Here is a 13,320-nt window from a genome sequence, read left to right on the forward strand (position 1 = left end):
CTTTTCCATCGATTCCCGCCATTTTCTCTGGACTGGTTCCCCCCCCACCTTAGGGCAACTCGGAGCCAAACCCCTCAAATGAGATCAGGCGCCAGTTTACCAAGTGAAAGTCTTCAAAGTAAAGCTGAGAAGTCCTCGCCGGGCACACCCGCTCAAAGTCCACCTTTCCGGGACAGCCTCTGCCTTCCGCGGAAATGGCAGAGCTCCTCACCGCCCCCAACCATGTCTACACACAACGCACCGCCCCCCCCAGCATGATATGCCCGGCAGGCCGTTCCCCTGGGACAAGCCCCGAGTGGAAGCTGTGCCCCTCCCCATTGTAAGCTGCCCTTCGCCCCGGACAGATGCTCCAGCTCTCACTCTCATAGTAAGGGGGGGGGGGGGGGACACAGCCAGAGAGAAGACCCTAGGGACTCTGCCTCACTCACGCCTCTTCAAGCTCCGCCCCAGAAGCCCAGACTTTTCGCCAGAGCAGAAAGGAGGGGGGGGACACCCAGAAGTTAAACAGGGCAGCCCACGCCGCCTCGAGGAGGCTGAACTCCCGTGCCATGGCTCCGCTTTTCTAGAGCAGATGCCCACACGGAGAGGAGCTATGCCCAGCCGAGTCCAGCATCACCCCCCCCCCATGGCCTTCCCCAACCTCAGGGAGCACCTCCCAGACCTGTGCAGGGCTTCCCTGCAAAGGGGCTCGCTGCATCGGGGTTCGCTCCATTGCTCCAGAGCCAATCATCTTTCTTCTTCATGGTATCGCCCTGAGAGCACCTCTGAGGTCTGTCTGCTCTGTGCTCACGCCGCACCCTCCAAACCAGGGGGTGCGCCCGCCGGGGGAAGCGGCAGGCGTAGAATGTTCTACTCCAGCAGGTCCTGGCGACCCTGCCCCAGTGAGAAAGCTCTGGTCTGAAGGCCCTTGTCTGTCCAACAGAGAAGGTGCTCGCTCTGAGCTCGGGCCCCTGCTGCACAGTCGCCAGGCAGCCGCTGTGCACACGGTGCGGTTAGGGGTGCGCTGTGCGGCGTGGCGGCAAGGGGTTCATTCACGCTGCAAGAAACGCAGCTAGCAGTAAGTCCCGGAGACGGCTGCCCGTTCACAAAGCGCAAGCCCACAATTCCCAGGGCAGCCTGTTCACGGGTCATTGTGTGCTGGGAGCCCTGAAGGGCTGGCACGTCGGGGGGGGGGGGGGGGAGTGTGAGCCTGGGAGTGGGGGGGTTGGAGGGAGTCAGAGCCGACACTTCAAGATAAGCGCTGCCGCCACAAGGGGGTGGGGAGGAGAGCCACGTGCCAGGAAGGGGCACCAGCCTGCCCAAGCGTAAGGGCCCCAAGGGCTGGCTACCACGGACCATGGCCGAGGGGCAGCAGGCGGCACGCAGTGCAGCTCCAGGGACCACTGCGACACGGCCGTGTGTCCTAGTGGTGGGATTATCCCCAGGCAGCGCATCTGTCATTCAGCTCGGTGGTTTCTAAGTGCCCCAAGGAATACAAACCAAGGCGCGCGCACACGCACGCGCGCACACACACACACACTGTTACTACTTGGCAGCTTTTTATAACCGAGAGCCCAGCAGATTCTTCCTAAGATTACAAACGAAAACAACCTACACATGGACGGCACCCCCGCCCCCTTTACAAAACTCTCACATCCCCAATCTTACTGTTAATTACAGGACAGAAAGAGGAAGCTGTTTATGTAACACAGGGCATGAACGTACAGTAAGCCTGTGCGGCGCGGCCGAGAAGCGGGATGAATCAATCAATCAAAGCCAAGCCTGACCATGGACCAGCCAGGGAAGCCGTCCAGTGGGGCACGCAAGCCTCACCCTCCAACTTCGGGCGGGGGGGAAGGCGGGTGTCTACAGCGGGTCTCTATTCTTAGAAGTAATAATAGTTCTTTTCCACCCTCTGACTCAACTCTGCCCCAATTACAGAAGCATGAATTATTCAAGCTTATAGTATTATATTTCCTAGCCCTTCCGCCAGACAGCGATGTGGGGAGGGAGGCCGCAGCGGCCTGCCGCACAGGTGGCCAAGGGCAGCCCTCTCCCCACCAAAGCCGCGCCCACCTGGGCCTGCAAGTTCAAGGGCGCGTGTGAAGGACCCACACACATCCCACAGCCGAGCCTTAAGCGCAAAGCCACGCAGCGAGCCGCAGCTACCGTCCACCTACACCCACCGCCAGCAAAGCAGTGACGGGCTGCCCCCGGCCCCCAAGACACGCCGCACACACCCTTTCGGGGAGCCCCCCAAAAAGAGCGCTGTATCTGCACCTTCCATGGCTCTGTCCCCCAGAACAAGCAGGAGCTGAGGGAGGAGGACCAGGGCTCCCCTCCAGCAGTTAGCACACTGGCAATAGAAGCACCCTGGAACAATCTCAAGTACTCCCAAGAGTCTCGAGCCATGAACCCTTCAAATCCGACAAGAGCCTGTTAATTCATACATCTGTGATCCCTGGCCTCCCGTCCAGGAAATCTCCTTTCAGTGTGTGCTCCGGACCTGGCCCTCGGGCCTGCGTGTCTCTGCGCTTTGGGGAAAAGGATCCACAGCATTCCTGGTGATCCCAAAGGGTGGCAACCTCGCTACAAGGATGAATGCTGCAGCGACGGGCAGGGCAGGGCTGGCCTCCCCTCCCGAGGGCCATGGGACTCTCAAGTATACGAAGCCCCTTACGGGTCTGCCCATTTCTAATTCAACTGAAAGGGAGACCTACTGTGTGTCTGAGGATGGGGGATCTGAAGAGGCGAGCAGCAGACCCGGCCTGAGTTTGAGTACAGTCAACAGCCCGATGAGAACGGCAGCTTGGGCCAAAGCACCCCAGCATCCCAGCACCGCGTCACGCACGTGAGCAAGCCAGCAAACCCAGTGCCACCCGGCTGCTTCCCCAACACGAGACGGTCCGGGGCTCCCTTCGCCTCGTAGCTCCTCAGGGCTACTTTCCTGCCACCCTGCCTCTCCCCAGAGCTGGTGTGCCCTCTCCCACAAGTTCCACGGCACCTCCTTCTGCCACCTTCCCTTCACGCCCGACTCCACCAAATTCTGGCCGCTGACCGCGTACGGCCACCCACCGTCTCCAGCAGGAGGCGAGGAGGGGGTGTGCTCCACTGCAGGTGCAGGAGCCCTGTCGGCCAAGGGCCCCACCCACGATGCCCCCTAAAACTGAGCAAGCCGCAGGGAAGCAGTCTCCTTTGGGGGGGGTGGGGGAGGGATACAGACTGGTCCAAGGGGCCGTGGGCCAGGCAGGCCAGCTCAGCACTCCCACTCGGGCAGGGATCGAAACCTTCTGCTGTCGGGGCAGGCCAGGAGGGACGACTCTGTCTAGACCTCAGGCAGGCCAGCAACGGGCATCGAGCAAGGGCTGAAGCCAACCACCCCATCTCCAGATCTACCCAGATTTCCTCGGGGGATTGGTTAGTTTGCCCAAAGACAAACTAAGTCATTTTCTTTCTTCTTCTTTTTTTTTTTTTTTTTTAATAAAAAAGTTGGTAGCCCGGTGCAGAAACCTAACAGCTAAAGTCCTTGCCTTGCATATGCCAGGATCCCATATGGGCACCACTTTTTATCCGGACTGTTCCGGTACTGTGCTTGTGGCCTGGGAAAGTAGCGGAGGACGGCCCAAAGCCTTGGGACCCTGCACCCGCGTGGGAGACCTGGAAGAGGCTCGACTCAGCTCTGGCCATTGCAGCCACTTGGGGAGTGAACCAGCGATGGGAAGATATTTCCCTGTCTCTCCTTCTCTATGTAAACCTGACCTTCCAATAAAAGTACACAAATAAAAAAAAAAGGGAAGTTTAGATGACACCATCTGAGAAGACAAGCCTCTCAACAATAACACTCTAGGATACGTGTCTTTTTTTTTTTTTCTTTTAAAGATTTACTTATTTGTAGCGGAAAGGCAGATTTACAGAGAAACAAAGATGATCTCCTGGCCCGATGATTCACTCCCCACAGTGGCCATAACAGAGCTGAGTTGATCCGAAGCCAGGAGTCAGGAGCGTCTTTCGGGTCTCCCAAGCGCAGCTGCAGGGTCCCAAGGCTTTGGGCTGTCCTCCCCTGCTTTCTTTCCCAGGCCACAAGCAGGGAGCTGGATGGGAAGTGGAGCAGCAGGGACACAAACCAGTACCCAAAAGGAATCCCAGTGCGTGTTCAAGGTGAGGACTTTAACCACTTGGTTACTATGCTGGGCCCCCATGAAACACTTCTTAGACCGTACTGAGTCATGCTCTGGTGAACCACCAAGAAACAGACTGCAAGCCAGACCGTACAGCACCCAAGCCAGCCCCTCGCAGCACCCATAATTGCCGTTGAGCAGAGTCCAGGGCAGCGTTGTCCTCACCCTGTTGGCACGACCCACAGTGAGAAACCCACTTTTCCGGGTGTCTCAGTAAAGGTTTTCTGACATGCCCTCACTGTGCATGACACCCGCACGCCCTGAAACACTCACTCAGCCCACGAAATCCCTGACCCGCGGTTTGAAGGTCCCAGACACGAGGCGTCGCTTTCTCTTTTGGAATCTAGACTTGGGCCAGTGCTCTAGAACCCCAGCCAGTTCCCAGAAGAGAAACGGAAAACGAGAAGGGTGGGCAGGCCCGGGGGTGCAGGGCCTCCTCGGTGACCTGTGCGAGGGGTGCCCAGCGGGGGCAGCACCACCGCTGCCCTGGCAGCTGCCACACTGCTCTCTCCTCGTGGCAACCTCTGCATCGCCGAATCCGCTTCCGCTCGCTAACTGCAGGGGCAATGCTTCGAGTCTCATGTCCCCCAAGTTCACCTCGCTGGCTCCCCCTTTCACTTACAAAGCCGTTCAGACGGCGCAGGCTAAGGCATGACTCACTGCCGGAAGGTGGGACAACCGGGGATGCTCGCTGGTCACGCACAAAGAGACACACGCATCCTCCCCGCCCCCGAGCCCCCCCCCCCCGCCAGAACAGCAGCGGTGGCGCAAACACGGAGCTTCAGCCTGGAGCGCTGACCCACACACGGAAGGTGACCACATGGCGACGGGGACAGCCCTTCTCAACGCTTCGGCCACTCCCGGGCTGCCACCGAAGCGTCTAACACACAGGCGCAAAACCCTGGTCATCAGTGTCCGCAAGGTCCAGGCAGGGAGATCCCGCTCTGCAAAGGAGCCTGCGCAGCTAGTCGGGGTCCCGGGCAAAGCAAGGCGGCGCCGGGCCAAGACTCTAACGGAGTGCGCTCCACGGCTCCAGGTCCTCCAACTTCCCACTTGGAGAGAAGAGGCTACCACTTAGCAAGGGAAAAACGCCAGAGAACAGCCTACTGAGAGCAGCAACTACACAAGCTCCCTCGCAGGGGAACACACAGCAAACCCACGTGTTTTCATATGAGGTCATCTCACCAACTCCCAGGTATCTCACCGCCAAGGCGCCCCGCGCTGAACCGGCTCCCAAGTCGCGGTGACTAAGTGACCTCAAAGTCCACTGCAGGACCTCAGCCACACCCCGCCGCTCCACCCTCACCCAAGTGCTGCCACAGGCAGCCTTCCAGGGTGCTGGCACACCTTCCGGAGGACCAGATCTCCTCTCTGTGAGCCCGAGCGTGCCCAGGGAGCCAGGGAGGCACGTGTGGATGCGACGCCTGGGTTCTGGTCATGTAATGCCGGGAAGACCCAAGCAGCTACGGCAAGCCCTCTCATCCCATTACCACCATTCTCAATCCCATTACCGGCTCAGCGCAAGCAGTTCCCCCTAATGAATCTTCCCGTGTCTCCACGCACAGCTCGCTCCGTGGCAGAGGGGGCACAGTGCCCGTGGGCTCCTGGCCGACCAAGGCCGCTCCGCTGGCCCTAAAGGCTCTCAGCACCTCTGCCCTCGCCCCTGCCTCCTCACTGCCACTTCTGCTCTTCAGCCCGGGCAAAGAGGGCAAGCAGCCAAGCTCGTGTGATGTGCCTTCTCAAATGAACCCTCATCCGAACTGGGCAAGCGAAGCTCAGGGAAGTCTGACCCACGGGATGACTGAGGCAGTCTCTGGGGCAGGACAGGACACATGGGGCCGGGACAGGACACACGGGACAGGGAGAGCACACACAGCACAGGACAGGAGACTGCTCGAGCCCTGCCAGGCTCCCCACCCCCCCAGCAGTCTGATAACAGTGAGAACTTCCACGCGGGGTCAAGGGATTTGACGTCAGTCAGCAAGCAAAGCGCAACACTGTGCAGGGGCCGCTGGAGAGGTCATAGGGCAAGCCCACAGACAACGCAGCTCCTCCAAGACCTTGGGATGCTGGAGGCGGTCCAGCCTGTTTCCACACGATGCTCCAGGGGAAGAGTTCTTAAACTGTCATCAAGAGGAGACACAGGGACAGGCTGGGACAACAAGAGCAACAATCCATGTGGGCTTGCTGGGGAAGGTCACAGGCTTACACACCACACACCCAGGAAAAGACGAGGAGGAACCACGAAGAGCACACACAAGCTCAGCTACAAGATAATCACACCATCCTCAGGCTTTCACGTCGGAAAAGGTTACAGTGTCGGGCCAGCTCAGCGGCCCCACTGACCGGTCCTCCCCTGCAGGTGCCAGGGTTCCTGTGGGCTCCGACTCGTGTCCCGGCTGCGCCACTTCCCATCCAGCTCCCTGCCTGTGGCCTGGGAAAGCAGCGGAGGACGGCCTAGAGCCTTGGGACCCTGCACCCGCGTGGGAGACCCGGAAGAAGCTCCTGGCTTCTGGCTTCAGACTGCCTCAACGCAGGCTGTTGTTGCAGCCACTTGGGGAGTGAATCAGCCAAAGGAAAAGCCTTATATCAATGACTTTCCAATTAAATAAGCAAATAAATCTTTTAAAAATTAAAAAAAAAATTTTAAAGCAATAATTACAGAATTACAGACATTTAGAGCACAAATTTCATTACTCAAATGTAGAAAAAAGATAGAGGGGTCTGATGGTATGGTAGCCTAGTGGCTAAAGTCCTCGCCTGCACGCGCCAGGATCCCATATGGGCACCGGTTCTAATCCCGGCTCTCCACTTCCCATCCAGCTCCCTGCTTGTGGCCTGGGAAAGCAGTGGAGGATGGCCCGAAGCCCTGGGATCCTGCACCTGTCTCCTGGATTCGAATCAGCTCAGCTCTGGCCTTTGCGGCCACTTGGGGAGTGAATCATTGGATGGAAGATCTTCCTCTCTGTCTGTCCTCCTCTGTAAATCTGACTTTCCAATACAAATACAGTAAATCTAAAATTAAAAAAAAGAAAGGAAGAAAAGAAAAAGGGGACCCGACGGCGTCGCCTAGCGGCTAACGTCCTTGCCTTGAATGCACTGGCATCCCATATGGGCGCTGGTTCTGGTCCCGGCTGCTCCACTTCCCTTCCAGCTCCCTGCCTGTGGCCCGGGAAAGCAGTGGAGGACGGCCCAAAGCCTTGGGACCTGCACCTGCATGGGAGACCCAGAAGAGGCTCCAGGCTCCTGGCTTCGGATCGGCACAGCACCGGCCGTTGAGGTCACTTGAGGAGTGAATCATCGGACGGAAGATCTTCCTCTCTGTCTCTGACCTTGTAATAAAAATAAATAACTCTCAAAAAAAAAAAAAAAAAGAAGAAGAAAAAGGGACAGAAAGGAAATACAAACAGGATAATTAGGAGTGGGTGTCGCGTGGTACCTGTTTCTGGCCTAGGAAGCGCAGCAGGAGACGGCCCCAGCCCGTGCGCCCTTGCCACCCCCACGTGGACGGGATAAAGCTCTGACCCGGTCCAGTTAGACAGTGAACCAATGGTCTTCTCTTTTTCTTTTGCTTTTTTTTAATGATTTATTTTATTTTCACAGGAAAGGTAGATCTACAGAGAGAGAGAGAGAGAGAGAGAGAGAGAGAGAGAGAGAGAGAGAGAGAGAGAGATCACTGCCAAAGTGGCCAAAATGGCCAGAAAAGAGCCGATCCGAAGCCAGGAGCCAGGAGCTTCCTCCAGGTCTCTCCCACAAGGGCAGGGTCCCAAGGCTCTGGGCCGTCCTCCACTGCTTTCCCAGGCCACAGGCAGGGAGCTGGATGGGAAGTGGAGCTGCCGGGACACCAACAGGCGCTCACATGGGATGCCAGCACGTGGAAGGCAAGACAGGATTTAGCTGCGAGGCTACACGCTGGGCCTGAACCGGTGGTCTTAAGGTCCCCTCTGCTCTGCACCCTCAGTAACTCTTTCAAACAAATAAATAAACCTTTGAACCACCAATGACGAAAAACAAAACTACTCTCGAGGAACCAAAGGTAGCTGCCGCTTACAGTACCCACATCCCAACCAGAGCGCCAAGCTGTGCCCCAGCGCCCTGCTCATGCCCCTAGGGGCCATGCCACCCACGTGGCAAACACTGACGGAGCTCCAGGCTGCTGGCTTCAGCGTGGCCCAGGCCCGGCCACATGCAACCAGCTCGGCCTGAACCAGTGGATGCAAAAACTCTTCTGGCCTCTTCCTGTCCCTCTCTGCCTTCCACACTGCAAAAATCAAACATTCAACATTGTTGTAACGCTTTGTCTTCCAAAGTCCTTACAATGCAACATACTCTAGCTTCAAGAAAAAAAAAAAAATAAAAACTTCACAATTTCATTTTTCAATCATGCGGACCAACCAATGCTAGCTCCTTTCAGGGTGTAGAAAAACAAGGGAGAGATGGCTGACCTCCCCTAATCCTGACACCAGACTCATCAGTCAAGTATTTCTTCAGAATGGGACTCACCCCATGACTCCTGCTGGGACAGGTGGACAAGGTTAAGTAAGGCTATTAGTCTACCTGAACTGATTTAAAAAAAAAAACACGCTTCAGGCAACAGCGCAGCAGGACAAAATTGGGGTGCATCTTCCAAACTTTCCCGTGCTTTGTAAGTATATACAACGGTTACAAAGCAAAAGTGACTAAAGCCATGAGTCTGCCAACACGCGGCGTATGTCCTCCGAGTCATTTAACTGGCTACCCCACTTCGCATTCCTGCACGGCTCTCTGCCGGTCCTCAGGCCCAACACAGCTAGCTACCCTGTGGCCCACGGACCACGGCAGGGCTCCGGATCCTGCCCGCTGCCTCGGGCACACAACACCACAGGCCCGGGAGGAGGGGTCGCTTACCCCTGTGCATCAGAACGCACCTGTCCATGCTGGCGTCAGTACTACACTCACAAAACTGGGGGGAAAGGGGGGCAGGAATTCCCCCAAATGTCTGCCCCTGAGCATGAATAACTAAAAGGAGGTACAGCCAAAAATAAAGCGTTATTCAGGAATGAAACCGAACAGAGGACTGATTCGCACGCCACACAGCGCGAACCCTTTGAAGCCACGATGGCTGACACGGGGCACGGAGGGGTTCCGTGTCGTATGCTTTCTGAAACCTCTGCAGAAGCCCAGAGTCCACGAGTGGCTGCGGGCCAGGGAGGCACTACCAGCCGATATGATGGTTTCTTTCGATGGAGGGGGGAGTGGTGGAGGAAATGGTGCCCAAAGAATGGTTTGCGCATCCTGGCAACTGAACGTTGAATTACACCTCAAAGTTACGAAGATGTCTGATTAAAAAAAAAAAAAAAATCTAGCATACCGCTGTGTTCGAATCACATTGAACTGACATTCAACAGTGAACACGACTGGACTACACACACCGAAACAGACTCCTTGTACCAAGGAGCCCGCCTTCCCTGGCGCAGCTCCGGCGCTGGCTGTGTAGACAGCGGCTGGCCACGCACAGGTGAAAGCGGCATCCGAAACAGCAGGTGCACGAGAATAAAACAGAAAGTGCTTCTGTTCTCCTAGACAAACCGAAACGTGAGTGGAGCTGCCCACACGCCTTGACTGCCACTTCTGTGACAACACTTTCCTGCAGGTCAGGGGTGAGGCCGCACAGCACAGCACGGCGGTCGCGCACAGAAGCCAGCCCGGGGGGGCCACGACACCACGATGAGACGGACTGCCTGCCCTCCCACCCAGTCACTACGGAACCAATTCCGTCCACTGCTCAATGTCTGCCACTGTACGCAGGCCGAATTCTTGCTCAACCGTCCTTCCAGTGTGTTCATTCCCAGACTAGTGGGCTGCCTCTCCCAGGCCCCTTTAGACAAGGAAACAGCCCCTGCCCTCAGGGAACTTACATTCTGCTTCTGGGGGAGGAAAAAAAAAAGTGCAGCAAACTCATAGGATGGTTCCAGCCAGGAGGTCCCCGCAGTTCGCACCTTGCCCAGTCTCTCCTCTATACACTGAACCTCCACGCGGACCCGCCAAACAGCTGTACCAGTCTCCAACAAAGTTTATTACGACAGGAGGGCAGCAACGTGGAGCAAGGCAGAGGGCATCGCCTTAACAGCAGGGATCTCCCCACACCCAGTGGCCATGGCCCATGCCTTCTGCCTCACCGACACCCCCCCCCCCCCCACTCTGGTTTGCCTCTCTCTGGAACTCTCCACGACTCTCCCCAGCCGGAATTGTGTAACACACCAGACGAAAAATGCAAGCAGCCCTCCCCACCTCGCCTCCCAAAGCAAAAGCACAATTGGGTACAAAGATCAAGGCCCCTGGCTTGGAAGGCAGCTTCTGGAAACAAAGTCTAAATTCCTCTAAACAACCCGATAATTTGGTGGAAATTTGACTAAGTAGCAATGGCTCTCTTGGAAATCCCTGGCTCATTTTTCCTCCTTATCGCCCCGCAGGCTGCTGAACTCCCGCTGCTGATCTCCCAAAACATCCTTCAGACGCAGCAGCCCCTCCCGGTGAATGGCCTGGGGCGCTCACCTGGGCTGAACCTGGCGAGCCATCAGGGTGGGATCCACCTCCGACCACTTTCCCTGGACTAGCTCCCTCCTCCTCCCGCCCGGCCCTCCCTCGATACTATGTTTCCAGTCAAAGTCAACAACATGCTGGATTAAGAACCCATCCCTCCATTGCATCTGATCAGCCTATCAGAGAGGTTTTATCTTTCCCTGATTGAAACTTTGGGAGCCACCAAGCTGGCTATCTAGACTCTGCTGAGGTGGAAAGATAAGCCGGGCTGCAAACGGAACAGAAAAAGGAATGTTTTCATGTTTTCGTTAATTACTGGCTGGCAAGGTCGTTTAAGGCGGGCACAGCTAACTTTCCCCGAAATTGACAACACATTCACAAATTCATCAGGGTATTTTTTTTTTCCTTTACAACTTCCGAGGGAACTGACAGTCCCATTCATTTGAAATAACAACAACAATAATACCCCAATCGTGATCACAGCACAAAAAAAAACCAAACAAACAAACAAAAAAACCAAAACACTGGCACATTCGTCAAGCCTTCCTAGGTCACCCAACTCCCAGCTCAAGACCACAGGCCCCACGAGGCCACAAGAACACTTTACACACAAAAATTAAAATTAAAAAAAAAAAAACAACAAAACAACGGGGTGGGGGGTGAGGCCGGCGCTCAGGGGAAGGCACGCTGGCCACCCAGCCGAAGCACATGACACACACGGAGCCACAGCGCCCTTCCCCTACCCCCGAGCGGGGTTTCCCGTTTTCAATCTCCAACCTGAGGCCAGGCCTCACACCCGGCTCAAGCTGGAACTATTTCCGTTTGGGAGGAGATGAAGGAGTGGGGGGGGGGCACGACTGTCATTTTATTTCGCTGAATCACAACTCCTCCACATCCCCACCCCAAACCACCACACGCCAAAGACATCGCACGGGGAGACAGGGAAGAGGGTAGAGAAAGAAAAAAAAAACAAAAAAGGCCAGGGGAAGAGGGTGGGTTGGGAAGGCCGTTGCCAAGAAGGCCAGGGCGCCCCCACCGAGCAAAAACAAAAGCTCCCCGGGAAAGGGGGGCTGCCCGGCGCGAGCGATCGGGGCAGGCCATGCTCGCGCCTCCCCTGTCCCCGGCGGGGCCTGTCGGCTGCCGAGGCGGCCTCCTTCTCCTCCTCCTCCTCTGCAGAGCCGCGGGGCGCACGGTGGGCAGGTGAGGCACATGCACGGGGTGGGGAGGTGGGGGACGAGGGGCGCACTGCCCGGGTGACGGGGTGATGGGGGTGGGGGTGCCCCGGTAGCAGGACCCAGCAGCCAAGAGGGAGAGAGAGAGAGAGAGAGAGAGAGAGAGAGAGAGAGAGAGAGAGAGAGAGAGAGAGAGAGAGAGAGGAAGGGAAGGAGCGTGCGCGCACAGGGCAGCCAGGACGCACGGCCTGCCCCAGGACGTCGGGGGAGTTGTGGGGAGGGGTGCCGTGCCTGCACCGGCCATCACGCCGACCCCGGACTTACCGGGGCCGGGCGCGGGCCGCAGCTACTGCTACTGCTGCTGCTGCTGCCGCTGCTGCTCCTCTAGCGCTGGTTTTCTCCCTCCTCTCCCTCTTCCTCCTCCTCCTCCTCCTCCTCACTTGACAAAATGGCGGCGGCAGGAAGTGCCGGGCGCCTCGGCCCGCCCCCTTGCCCGCCCCCGGCCGCCCGCCCGCTCGCCTGCCCGCCTGCCCGCCTGCCGGCCCGCGCCCCCCGCACCCCGACCCCGTCGGGGCCAGCCCCCCCGAGCGCAGGGCGACGGAGACTGCTGCTGCTTGGGGTGGGGAGGGGGCGTTTGCTGGTGCTGGTGATGGTGGTGGTGGTGGCGGCGGCGCCTCCAAGGGCCCCAGGCCCCGCGCCCTGAGCGAGCGAGCGAGCGGGCGGGCGGGCTCTCCCCGTGCGCCCTGGGCGCACAGCGCACGGCGCGAGCGGGGGGCCCTCCGCAGGCCCGGGGCGCGCCTCCCCCTCCACCACCAACACGCCGATGGCGTAGGTAGGTAGATAGGTAGGTAGGGAGGTGGGAAGGCGCCACGGGCCCCCCCACCATTACGCAATGCAGCTGCCCGGTGCCACCCCCGCGAAGGGCACGGAGAGACGCGCGCGCACGCACACACACACACACCGCGGACACACTGGATCCTCACCTGAGACGCTAGGCCGCACGCCGCCCCCGCCGCCGGCCGCCGCCCCCTCTCCTCCTCCTCCTCCTCCTCCTCCTTCCCGGGCTGCCTTCCGCGGCGTCGCCGGGGCCCCCCGCAGCCGCCTGGCCGCCGCCGCTCCGCCGCGCGCGCTCCCAGGGCCCCCCGCACGCCTGCGGGCACCGCCGGCAAGCCGACGCCGTGGCGCCGCAGCCGCCACCGCCGCCGCCAGCCGCTCGGGCTTCTCGGCTGCGGAGAGCAAGAACAAACAGCCCTGCCGCCGCCGCCGCCGCCGCCGCCAGCGCGCTGACGTCACCGCGCACGCTGCGCGCGCGGCCCCGCGCCGCCGCCGTGCGCGCCACTCCCCTCCTGGGCGCGAGAGCGAGCTCCGGGACAACAAGCCGTCGTGCAAGGGCTGCAGGTGAGCAGGTGGAGCCGGCTCGGACCGAGGCCCCGCGTGCCTGGCGGGACACGGAGACAGACGGAAACGGG

At 58.6% G+C, this 13,320-nt stretch overlaps 1 protein-coding gene across 1 annotated transcript in view; it reads right to left on the reverse strand.

Moving 5' to 3' along the window:
- BRD4 (bromodomain containing 4) overlaps positions 1-12,876 on the reverse strand; it is a 58,568-nt gene extending 45,692 nt beyond the window's left edge. Inside the window, exon 1 of the mRNA XM_040990420.1 lies at positions 12,835-12,876. The gene's annotated coding sequence lies outside the window, so the exon portion shown is untranslated. The remainder of the gene's footprint in view (positions 1-12,834) is intronic.
- Between the last annotated feature and the right edge of the window lie 444 nt (positions 12,877-13,320).

The sequence above is a fragment of the Ochotona curzoniae genome, unplaced genomic scaffold (assembly GCF_017591425.1).
Source record: "Ochotona curzoniae isolate NIBS_2020 unplaced genomic scaffold, NIBS_Ocur_1.0 contig_605, whole genome shotgun sequence".
In the NCBI taxonomy this organism is placed as follows: Eukaryota; Metazoa; Chordata; class Mammalia; order Lagomorpha; family Ochotonidae; genus Ochotona; species Ochotona curzoniae.